The following is a 12,611-nucleotide window of genomic DNA, read 5'->3' as shown; positions in this document are numbered from 1 at the left end:
CTAGATGGCAGTTCCTTACCTCCCCTCGTAGTTGAGGGATAAATCTTGGTTTTCTCGACTTTCAAGTTCCTCATAGTGATCAGCAGATATAAATCCCAAGTGACTCAAAGAATAGAGCTATGCTCCCTGATACGTCCATTTTGCATCATGCTTTTATATCAATATTTATTGCATTATGGGCTGTTATTACACATTATATCTCAATACTTATGGCTATTCTCTCTCATTTTACAAGGTTTACCATGAAGAGGGGGAATGCCGGCAGCTGGAATTCTGGCTGGAAAAGGAGCAAACGTTGGAAACCTATTCTGCACAGCTCCAAAAGTCCTGAAACTCCACGAAACAACTTTTTGGAATTAATAAGAATTTTTGAGCGAAAGAAATACACCAGGGGGCCCACACCCTATCCAGGAGACCTGGGGCGCCCCCCCCCCCCTATAGGGCGCGCCCCCTATCTCCTGGGCCCCCTGGTGGGCTTCCGGTGTCCATATTCTGCTATATCATCGCTTTTACCCTGGAAAAAACTGGGGGCAAGCTTACAGGATAAAACTCCGCCGCCACGAGGCGGAACCTTGGCGGAATCAATCTAGGGCTCCAGCGGAGCTGTTTTGCCGGGGACACTTCCCTCCGGGAGGGGGAGATCATCACCAACGATCCTCCCATCAAGAGGGGGTCAATCTCCATCAACATCTTCACTAGCACAATCTCCTCTCAAAACCCTAGTTCATCTCTTGTATCCAATCTTGTATCAAAACCACAAATTGGTATCTGTGGGTTGCTAGTAGTGTTGATTACTCCTTGTAGTTGATGCTAATTGGTTTACTTGGTGGAAGATCATATGTTCAGATCCTTTATGCATATTATTACTCCTCTGATTATGAACATGAATATGCTTTGTGAGTAGTTACGTTTGTTCCTGAGGACATGGGTGAAGTCTTGCTATTAGTAGTCATGTGAATTTGGTAATCGTTCGATATTTTTATGAGATGTATTTGTCTTTTCCTCTAGTGGTGTTATGTAAACGTCGACTACATGACACTTCACCATTATTTGGGCCTAAAGGAAGGCATGGAGAAGTAATAAGTAGAAGATGGCTTGCTAGAGTGACAGAAGCTTAAACCCTAGTTTATGCGTTGCTTTGTTAGGGGCTGATATGGATCCATATGTTTAATGTTGTGGTTAGATTTACCTTAATACTTCTTTTGTAGTTACCTTAATAGGGGTTAATCATAAGTGGGATGCTTGTCCAAGTTAGGGCAGTACCCAAGTACTGGTCCACCCACATATCAAATTATCAAAGTACCGAACGCGAATCATATGAACGTGATGAAAACTAGCTTGACAATAATTCCCATGTGTCCTCGGGAGCTCCTTTCTCATTATTAGAAATTTTCCAGGCTTATCCTTTGCTACATAAGGGATTGGGCCACCTTGCTGCACTTTATTTACTTTATTTACTTGTTACTTGTTGCTATTTATCTTATCACAAAACTATCTATCACCTAAAATTTCAGTGCTTGCAGAGAAAACCTTACTGAAAACCGCTTATCATTTCCTTCTGCTCCTCTTTGGGTTCGACACTCTTACTTTTTGAAAGGACTACGATTGATCCCCTACACTTGTGGGTCATCAAGACTCTTTTCTGGCACCGTTGCCGGGGAGTGTAGCGCTTTTGGTGAGTGGAACTTGGTAAGGAAACAATTATATAATGTGCTAAAATTTTCTGTTACTTGTCAATATGGAAACTAATCCGTTAAGGGGCTTGTTTGGGGTATCTAGACCCCAACCAGAAGAGCAAAGAGTTGCTCCTCAACCTAGTGAACTTTATGAAAATATTCACTTTGAGATTCCTTCGGGTATGATAGAGAAACTACTAGCTAATCCATTTGCAGGAGATGGAACATTGCATCCCGATTTACACCTTATCTTTGTGGATGAAGTTTGTGGATTATTTAAGCTTGCAGGTATTCCCGATGATGTTGTCAAAAGGAAGGTCTTCCCTTTATCTTTGAAGGGAGATGCATTGACATGGTATAGGCTATGTGATGATACAAGATCTTGGAATTATAAGCGATTGAAGTTGGAATTTCACCAGAAGTTCTAACCTATGCATCTTGTTCATCGTGATCGAATTACATATATAATTTCTGGCCTCGCGAAGGAGAAAGCACCGCTCAAGCTTGGGGGAGGCTTAAGTCAATGTTATATTCATGCCCCAATCATGAGCTCTCTCGGGAAATGATTATTAAGAACTTTTATGCTCGGCTTTCTCTTGATAATCGCAACCTGCTCGATACTTCCTGTGCTGGTTCTTATATACTGAAGACTATTGATTTCAAATGGGACTTAGTGGAAAGAATTAAACGCAACTCTGAAGATTGGGGTTCTGACGATGGTAAGGAGTCAGGTATGACACCTAAGTTCGATTGTGTTAAATCTTTTGTGGATACCGATGCTTTCCATGGATTTAGCTCTAAGTATGGACTTGGCTCTGAGATAGTAGCTTCTTTCTATGAATATTTTGCTACTCACGTTGATCTCCCTAAAGAGAAGTGGTTTAAATATAATCCTCCTTTTGAAGTGAAAGTAGTTGCACCTATTACAGTCGAAGAAAAGACTATTACCTATAGTGATCCTATTGTTCCTACTCCTTATGTTGAAAAACCTCCTTTTCCTGTTAGGATAAAGGATCATGCTAAAGCTTCGACTGTTGTTCGTAAGAGTAATACTAGGACTTATACACCTCCTGAGCAAATTAATGTTGAACCTAGTATTGCTATGGTTAAAGATCTCTTGGATGAGGATTTAGATGGGCATGTTATTTCTTTCTGTGGTGAGACTGCTAATATTGCTAGACCTGATACTAAGACACGTAGACATGTCGTAGGCATGCCTGTTATTTCTGTTCAAATAGGAGATCATTGTTATCATGGCTTATGTGATATGGGTGCTAGTGCTAGTGCAATACCTTATACCTTGTATCAAGAAATTATGCATGACATTGCACCCATTGAATTAGAAGACATTGATGTTACTATTAAGCTTGCTAATAGGGATACCATTAAACCATGTGGGATTGTTAGAGATGTTGAAGTTTTGTGTGCGAAGGTTAAATACCCTGCTGATTTTCTTGTTCTTGGTTCCCCACAAGATGACTTTTGTCCCGTTATTTTTGGTAGACCCTTCTTGAATATGGCTAGTGCTAAGATTAATTGCGTAAAGAATATTGTCACTGTTGGCATTGATGGTATGTCTCATGAGTTTAATTTTGCTAAGTTTAGTAGACAACCTCGTGATAGGGAACCACCTAGTAAGGATGAGATTATTGGTCTTGCTTCCATTGTTGTTCCTCCAACTGATCCGTTAGAACAATATTTGCTAGACCATGAAAACGATATGTTTATGAAGGAAAGGGAGGAAATAGATGAAGTGTTCCTTAAACAGGAACCTGTGCTGAAACATAACCTTCCCGTTGAAATTCTTGAGGATCCCCCTCCACCCAAGGGTGATCCCGTGTTTGAACTCAAACCATTACCTGATAATCTTAAGTATGCTTATCTTGATGAAAAAGAAATATATCCTGTTATAATTAGTGCTAACCTTTCACAGAAAGAAGAAGAAAGATTATTGAAAACTCTAAAGAAGCACCGCGCAGCTATTGGATATACTCTGGATGATCTTAAGGGCATTAGTCCCACATTATGCCAACACAAAATTTCAGTGGAGAAAGATGCCAAGCCAGTTAGAGATCCTCAAAGACGATTAAATCCCGTTGCTGATAGTGAATGGATAAGCCCTGTCCATTGTGTTCCTAAAAAGGGAGGTATTACCGTTGTTCCTAAAGATAAAGATGAATTGATCCCGCAAAGAATTATTACAGGTTATAGGATGGTAATTGATTTCTATAAGTTAAATAAAGCCACTAAGAAAGATCATTACCCTTTACCTTTTATAGATCAAATGCTAGAAAGACTATCCAAACACACACATTTCTGCTTTCTAGATGGTTATTCTGGTTTCTCTCAAATACCCGTGTCAGTGAAGGATCAATCTAAAACTACTTTTACTTGCCCTTTTGGTACTTTTGCTTATAGACGTATGCCTTTTGGTTTATGTAATGCACCTGCTACCTTTCAAAGATGCATGATGGCTATATTCTCTGATTTTTGTGATAAGATTTGTGAGGTATTCATGGATGACTTCTCTGTCTATGGATCCTCTTTTGATGATTGCTTGAGCAACCTTGATCGAGTTTTGCAGAGATGCGAAGACACTAGTCTCGTCTTGAATTGGTAAAAGTGTCACTTTATGGTGAATGAAGGCATTGTCTTGGGGCACAAGATCTCCGAGAGAGGTATTAAAGTTGATAAAGCCAAAGTTGATGCTATTGAAAAGATGCCATGTCCCAAGGACATAAAAGGTATAAGAAGTTTCCTTGGTCACGCCGGTTTTTATAGGAGGTTCATTAAGGACTTTTCTAAAATCTTTAGGCCTCTGACTAATTTATTGCAAAAAGATATTCCTTTTGTCTTTGATGATGATTGTATAGAAGCATTTGAAGTACTTAAGAAAGCTTTGATCACTGCACCTATTGTTCAGCTGCCTGATTGGAATTTACCTTTTGAAATTATGTGTGATGCTAGTGATTATGCTGTAGGTGTTGTTCTAGGGCAAAGAGTCGATAAGAAATTGAATGTTATCCAGTATGCTAGTAAGACCCTTGATACTGCCCAGAGAAATTATGCTACTACTGAAAAAGAGTTCTTAGCAGTTGTGTTTGCATGTGATAAGTTAAGACCTTATATTGTTGATTCCAAAGTTACTATTCACACTGATCATGCTGCTACTAAATATCTTATGGAAAAGAAAGATGCTAAGCCTAGACTCATTAGATGGGTTCTCTTGCTCCAAGAATTTGACTTGCATATTATTGATAGAAAGGGAGCTGAGAACCCCGTTGCAGACAACTTGTCTAGGTTAGAGAATGTTCTTGATGACCCACTGCCTATTAATGGTAGCTTTCCTAATGAACAATTAGCGGTCGTTAATGCTTCTCGTGCTGCTCCTTGGTATGCTAATTATGCTAATTACATTGTTGCTAAATATACCGCCTAGTCTCACATACCAGCAAAAGAAAAAGTTCTTTTATGATTTAAGACATTATATGGGACCTTTTCCTGCCTCTAATGGTTATACACATATTTTCGTTGTTGTTGATTACATTACTAAGTGGGTAGAAGATATTCCAACTAGTAGTGCTGATCATAACACTTCTATTAAAATGCTTAAGGAAGACATTTTTCCGAGGTTTGGAGTCCCTAGATATCTTATGACTGATGGTGGTTCACATTTTATTCATGGTGGTTTCCGTAAGATGCTTGCTAAGTATGATGTCAATTGTAGAATAGCATCTCCTTATCATCCGCAGTATAGTGGTCAAGTAGAGTTGAGCAATAGAGAGCTCAAATTAATTTTACAAAAGACTGTGAATAGATCTAGAAAGAATTGGTCCAAAAAACTTGATGATGCATTATGGGCTTATAGAACTGCATACAAAAATCCTATGGGTATGTCTCCATATATGATGGTTTATGGAAAAGCGTGTCATTTACCTCTTGAACTTGAACATAAGGCATATTGGGCTATTAAAGAGCTCAACTATGACTTCAAACTTGTCGGTGAGAACAGGTTGTTTGATATTAGCTCACTTGATGAATGGAGAACCCAAGCCTACGAGAATGCCAAGCTTTTCAAAGAAAAACTCAAACACTGGCATGATAAGAGGATACAAAAGCGCGAGTTTAACGTAGGAGATTATGTGTTATTATTCAACTCTCGTTTAAGATTTTTTGCAGGAAAACTTCTCTCAAAATGGGAAGGTCCCTACGTTATCAAGGAGGTCTATTGTTCTGGTGCTATAAAAATCAACAACTTCGAAGGCACAAATCCAAGGGTGGTAAACTGTCAAAGAATTAAACACTATATCTCAGGTAATCCTATCAATGTTGAAACTAATATTATTGAAACCGTAACCCATGAGGAATACATAAGGGACACTTTCCAGAACGTTCCAGACTCCGAAAAGGTATAGGTATGTGGTATGGTAAGTAAACCGACTCCAAAGCGATTCCAATGGCAATTTTTATCAGTTTTGGAATATTTAAGAATTTTAGGAAGACTGAAGTAGTCCGAAAGGGACACGAGGCTCCCACGAGAGCGGAGGGCGCCCCCCCCCCCTACTGGGCGCGCCCCCTGTCTCGTGGGCACCTCGTGTGCCTCCTGGACTCCATTTTCTTGCATATTACGTATTTTGGTTAGTAAAAATTCATTATATATACACCCGAAGGTTTTGACCACCGTATCACGCAAATATCCTCTGTTTTCATTTCGAGTTGTTTCTGTTGCAGATTCAGAGCACCATGATGTCGCCCTCCTTCAACAACGAAGACAAGGATGCTTGGCTATTCAAGATAGAGCTGAAAAGAGAAGAACCAGAAGAGATCAACAAGGATGAAGGGATCAAGAAGGCCATGGAGGTTCAAGCTCCAGCGGTGAAAGAAGAAGATACCCCTCAACCTTTACCTAACCTTTTCAGTCCAACAGAGATTGAAGCTTTCAAGATGATTGAGTTAGCCCACATACAGAACAAGTATCTCACACAGGAGAATATCCCGTTGAAGGATCATATCTTCGGACTCAAGGGCATTATCCGCAAGTTGGAGGAGCTTTTACGCTCAATGTGCGATTATCCACCATCATCATCACCACCTCCATCACCCCCGAGGACATAATCACATGGGTATGGGCACTCCCCTTGGCAACTGCCAAGCTTGGGGGAGGTGCCCCGGTATCGCATCACCATCACACTCCTATCTTTACCATTTTATTTAGTTCGATCCTTTTAGTAGTATCTTGATCTAGTAGATTGAAGTTTTGTTATCAAGTAGTTTTGAGTTTCGCATTGTGATCTCTTTTTGTAATCGAGTCCGTGAGCTATCTATAATAAAGATTAGTGTTGAGTCAAGGGCTTTGCTATGTTGCTATGATCTTGAGAAAGTAGAAAGAATAAAAGAGTTCATATTGATCTTATGGATAGTGATAACTTCACATATAGAAAGTATGAGGCATAAAAATTGTTGAGAGTTGATGAACGTAGTTTTGGTCATCGTTGCAATTAATAGGAAGTGATAAGGAAAGAGGGGTTCACATATAAATATATTATCTTGGACACCTTTTTATAATTGGGAGCACTCATTAGGTATGACATGCTAAAAGAGTTGACGTTGGACAAGGAAGACAACGTAATGGTTTATGTTTTCATGCATCTCAATTAAAGTATATTGTCATTGACCTTCCAAACATGTTGAGCTTGCCTTTTCCCCTCATGCTAGCCAAATTCCTTGCACCAAGTAGAGATACTACTTGTGCTTCCAAATATCCTTAAACCCAATTTTGCCATCAGAGTCCACCATACCTACTTATGGATTGAGTAAGATCCTTCAAGTAAGTTTTCATGTTGCAAGTAATAAAAATTGCTATCTAAATATGTATGACTTATTAGTGCAGAGAAAATAAGCTTTGTGTGAACTTGTTGTGGAAGTAATAAAAGCGACGGACTGCATAATAAAGGTCCACATACAAGGGGCGGTATAAAGTGGCGTTCTTTTGCATTAAGATTTTGTGCATCAACCCTAAATGCACATGACAACCTCTGCTTCCCTCTGCGAAGGGCCTATCTTTTACTTTATGTTTTTTTACTTTATGCTTGAGTCAAGGTGATCCTCACCTTTCCCTTTTTCATTTTATCCTTTGGCAAGCTCCTCGTGTTTGAAAGATCATGATATATATATATATCTAATTGGATGTTAGTTAGCATAGCTATTATTGTTGACATCACCTAAAGGTGAATATGTTGGGAGGCAACACAATAAGCCCCTATCTTTCTCACTGTCCGGCTGAAACTCCATAACCACAAGTACTGCGTGAGTGTTAGAAATTGTAGAGGGCTACAAGATAGTTGAGTATGTGAACTTGCTGAAAAGTTCTATTGTTGACTCTTTCTGATGTTATGATAAATTGCAATTGCTTCAATGACTGAGATTATAGTTTGTTAGTTCCCAATGAAGTTTCTGAACCATACTTGACATTGTGAATTGATTGTCACTTGAGCATAGGAAATGATACGACAAAATCTATTTATGCTGTTGTTATTAGAATGATCATGATGCTCTGATGTCCGTATTTTATTTTTATCGACACCTCTATCTCTAAACATGTGGACATATTTTTCGATTTCGGCTTCCGCTTGAGGACAAGCGATGTCTAAGCTTGGGGGAGTTGATACGTCCATTTTGCATCATGCTTTTATATCAATATTTATTGCATTATGGGCTATTATTACACATTATATCTCAATACTTACGTCTATTCTCTCTTATTTTACAAGGTTTACCATGAAGAGGGGGAATGCCGGCAGCTGGAATTCTGGCTAGAAAAGGAGCAAACGTTGGAAACCTATTCTGCACAGCTCCAAAAGTCCTGAAACTCCACGAAACAACTTTTTGGAATTAATAAGAATTTTTGAGCGAAAGAAATACACCAGGGGGGCCACACACTGTCCAGGAGACAGGGGGCGCCCCCCCCCCTATAGGGCGCGCCCCCCTATCTCCTGGCCCCCCTGGTGGGCTTCCGGTGTCCATCTTCTGCTATATCATCGCTTTTACCCTGAAAAAAATCGAGGGCAAGCTTACGGGACGAAACTCTGGCGCCACGAGGCGGAACCTTGGCGGAATCAATCTAGGGCTCCGGGGGAGCTGTTCTGCCGGGGACACTTCCCTTCGGGAGGGGGAAATCATCACCAACGTCATCACCGACAATCCTCTCATTGGGAGGGGGTCAATCTCCATCAACATCTTCATCAGCACAATCTCCTCTCAAAACCCTAGTTCATCTATTGTATCCAATCTTGTATCAAAACCACAAATTGGTACCTGTGGGTTGCTAGTAGTGTTGATTACTCCTTGTAGTTGATGCTAATTGGTTTACTTGGTGGAAGATCATATGTTTAGATCCTTTATGCATATTATTACTCCTCTGATTATGAACATGAATACGCTTTGTGAGTAGTTATGTTTGTTCCTGAGGACATGGGTGAAGTCTTGCTATTAGTAGTCATGTGAATTTGGTATTCGTTCGATATTTTTATGAGATGTATGTTGTCTTTTCCTCTAGTGGTGTTATGTGAATGTCGACTACATGACACTTAACCATTATTTGGGCCTAGAGGAAGGCATGGGGAAGTAATAAGTATATGATGGGTTGCTAGAGTGACAGAAGCTTAAACCCTAGTTTATGCGTTGCTTCGTTAGGGGCTGATATGGATCCATATGTTTAATGTTGTGGTTAGGTTTACCTTAATACTTCTTTTGTAGTTGCGGACGCTTGCAATAGGGGTTAATCATAAGTGGGATGCTTGTCCAAGTTAGGGAAGTACCCAAGTACTGGTCCACCCACATATCAAATTATCAAAGTACCGAACGCGAATCATATGAACGTGATGAAAACTAGCTTGACGATAATTCCCATGTGTCCTCAGGAGCTCCTTTCTCATTATTAGAAATTTTCTAGGCTTATCCTTTGCTACATAAGGGATTGGCCACCTTGCTGCACTTTATTTACTTTATTTACTTGTTACTCGTTGCTATTTATCTTATCACAAAACTATCTATCACCTACAATTTCAATGCTTGTAGAGAAAACCTTACTGAAAACCGCTTATCATTTCCTTCTGCTCCTCATTGGGTTCGACACTCTTACTTATCGAAAGGACTACAATTTATCCCCTACACTTGCGGGTCATCACTCCCCGGCAAAGGCGCCGGAAAATAGTCTTGATAACCCACAAGTATAGGGGATCGCAACAGTTTTCGAGGGTAGAGTATTCAACCCAAATTTATTGATTCGACACAAGGGGAGCCAAAGAATAACCTCAAGTATTAGCAGTTGAGTTGTCAATTCAACCACACCTGAAAGACTTAATATCTGCAGCAAAGTATTTAGTAGCAAAGTAGTATGTAAGTAACAGTAACAATGGCAAAAGTAACAATAGCAGTTTTGTAGTAATTGTAACAGTGACAACGGTGAAGTAACTAAGCAAAGATCAATATGTGAAGAGCTCGTAGGCAATGGATCAATGATGGATAATTATGACGGATGCAATTCCTCATGTAATAGTTATAATAAAGGATGACACAGAACTAGCTCCAGTTCATCACTGTAATGTAGGCATGTATACCGAATATAGTCATACGTGCTTATGGAAAAGAACTTGCATGACATCTTTTGTCCTACCCTCCTGTGGCAGCGGTATCCTATTGGAAACTAAGGGATATTAAGGCCTCCTTTTAATAGAGTACCTGACCAAAGCATTAACACTTACTGAATACATGAACTCCTCAAACTACGGTCATCGCCAGGAGTGGTCCCTATTATTGTCACTTCGGGGCTACCAGATCATAACACGTAGTAGGTGACTATTGACTTGCAAGATAGGATCAAGAACTCACATATATTCATGAAAACATAATAGGTTCAGATCTCAAATCATGGCACTCGGGCCCTAGTGACAAGCATTAAGCATAGAAAAGTCTAGCAACATCAATCTTAGAACATAATGGATACTAGGGATCAAACCCTAACAAAACTAACTCGATTACATGGTAAATCTCATCCAACCCATCACCGTCTAGCAAGCCTACGATGGAATTACTCATGCACGGCGGTGAGCATCATGAAATTGGTGATGGAGGATGGTTGATGATTACGACGGCAACGGATTCCCCTCTCCGGAGCCCCGCACGGACTCTAGATCAGCCCTCCCGAGAGAGATTAGGGCTTGGCAGCGGCTCCATATCGTAAAACACGCTGAATCCTTCTCTCTAATTTTTTTTCTCCCCGAACATGAATATATTGAGTTGGAGTTGAGGTCGGTGGAGCATCAGGGGGCCCACGAGGTAGGGGGCGCGCCCAGGGGGGTAGGCGCGCCCCCACCCTCGTGGACAGGGTGTGGGCCCCCTGGTCTTGATTCTTTCGCCAGTATTTTTATAAATTCCAAAAATAATCTCCGTGAAGTTTCAGGTCATTCCGAAAACTTTTATTTCTGCACAAAAATAACACCATGGCAATTCTGCTAAAAACAACGTCAGTCCGGTTAGTTCCATTCAAATCATGCAAGTTAGAGTGCAAAACAAGGGCAAAAGTGTTTGGAAAAGTAGATACGATGGAGACGTATCAACTTGCAAAATAATCATGACAAAGGCTATCATTGCCACTTTTATTGAAATAAAAGATGCAAAACATTATTCTAAATAACAACAACCAAATCCTAGCAAAATAAAATGGCGCTCCAAGAAAAACTCATATCACGTGACGAATGAAAATATAGCTCCAAGTGAGGTTACCGATAATGTTGGAGACGGAAGAGGGGATGCCTTCTGGGGCATCCCCAAGCTTAGTTGCTTGGATCTTCCTTGAATATTACCTTCGGGTGCCTTGGGTATCCCCAAGCTTAGGGGATTTTCACTCATTATTCTCCTCATATCGACATCTCATCCAAAACTTGAAAACTTCAATCACACAAAACTTAACAGAACTTCGTGAGATAGGTTAGTATGATAAAGAGCAAACCATTTCACTCTAGTACTATCAAAAACAAGATTCATAATTGTTTCGACACAATTCCTACTGTAGCATATCATTCCACAATTTATATTGAGCAATATAAGCCATAGAAACAAGGAAACAAGCAAACTATGCATTGAAAACAGAATCTGTCAAAAACACAATAGTCTGTAGTAATCTGTACTCCAACCATACTTATGCTACTCCAAAAATTCTGAAAACTTAGGACAACGTAGACAATTTGTATATCTATCACCTATAAAAACTTCAGATCAAAAGCACATTCTAGTGAATTTTAGAAATTATTGTACCTGGCGCAAAAGTTTCTGTTTTTGCACAGAATCAAGTCAACTATCATCCACACTATCCCAAAGGCTTTACTTGGCACTTTATTGAAACAAAAGCAATAAAACATGATTACTACAGTAGCATAATCATGTGAACACGCAAAAACTATAGGTAAAAATGTTGGGTTGTCTCCCAACAAGCGCTTTTCTTTAATGCCTTTTAGCTAGGCATCATGATTTCAATGATGCTCACATAAAAGATCGGGATTGAAACATAACAAGAGTATCATGAATCATAAGTTCCTCTCTCATAATAATTTTCAGTAGCATCATGAATAGTTCATCCATATAACCATCACATACAGCACTTTTTTCATGATGCACAAGCATAGAAGATTTATTACTCTTTTGGCATATATGTCATCATATAATCATCATAGATAGCAACATTATTGTCATAGTCAATTGAAACCTCTTCCAAAATAGTGGATGTATCACTAAATAAAGTCATGACCTCTCCAAATCCACTTTCATCAATATTGTAATAAGATTCAACACCCTACAAAATAGTGGGATCACTACTACCTAGAGTTGACACTCTTCCAACCCTACTTTCATGATTGTAATCATCATAAATAGGAGGCA

The sequence above is a fragment of the Triticum aestivum genome, chromosome 3B (assembly GCF_018294505.1).
Source record: "Triticum aestivum cultivar Chinese Spring chromosome 3B, IWGSC CS RefSeq v2.1, whole genome shotgun sequence".
Classification (NCBI taxonomy): Eukaryota; Viridiplantae; Streptophyta; class Magnoliopsida; order Poales; family Poaceae; genus Triticum; species Triticum aestivum.
The sequence above is the reverse complement of the archived record's forward strand: the minus strand, read 5'-3'. Positions refer to the sequence as shown.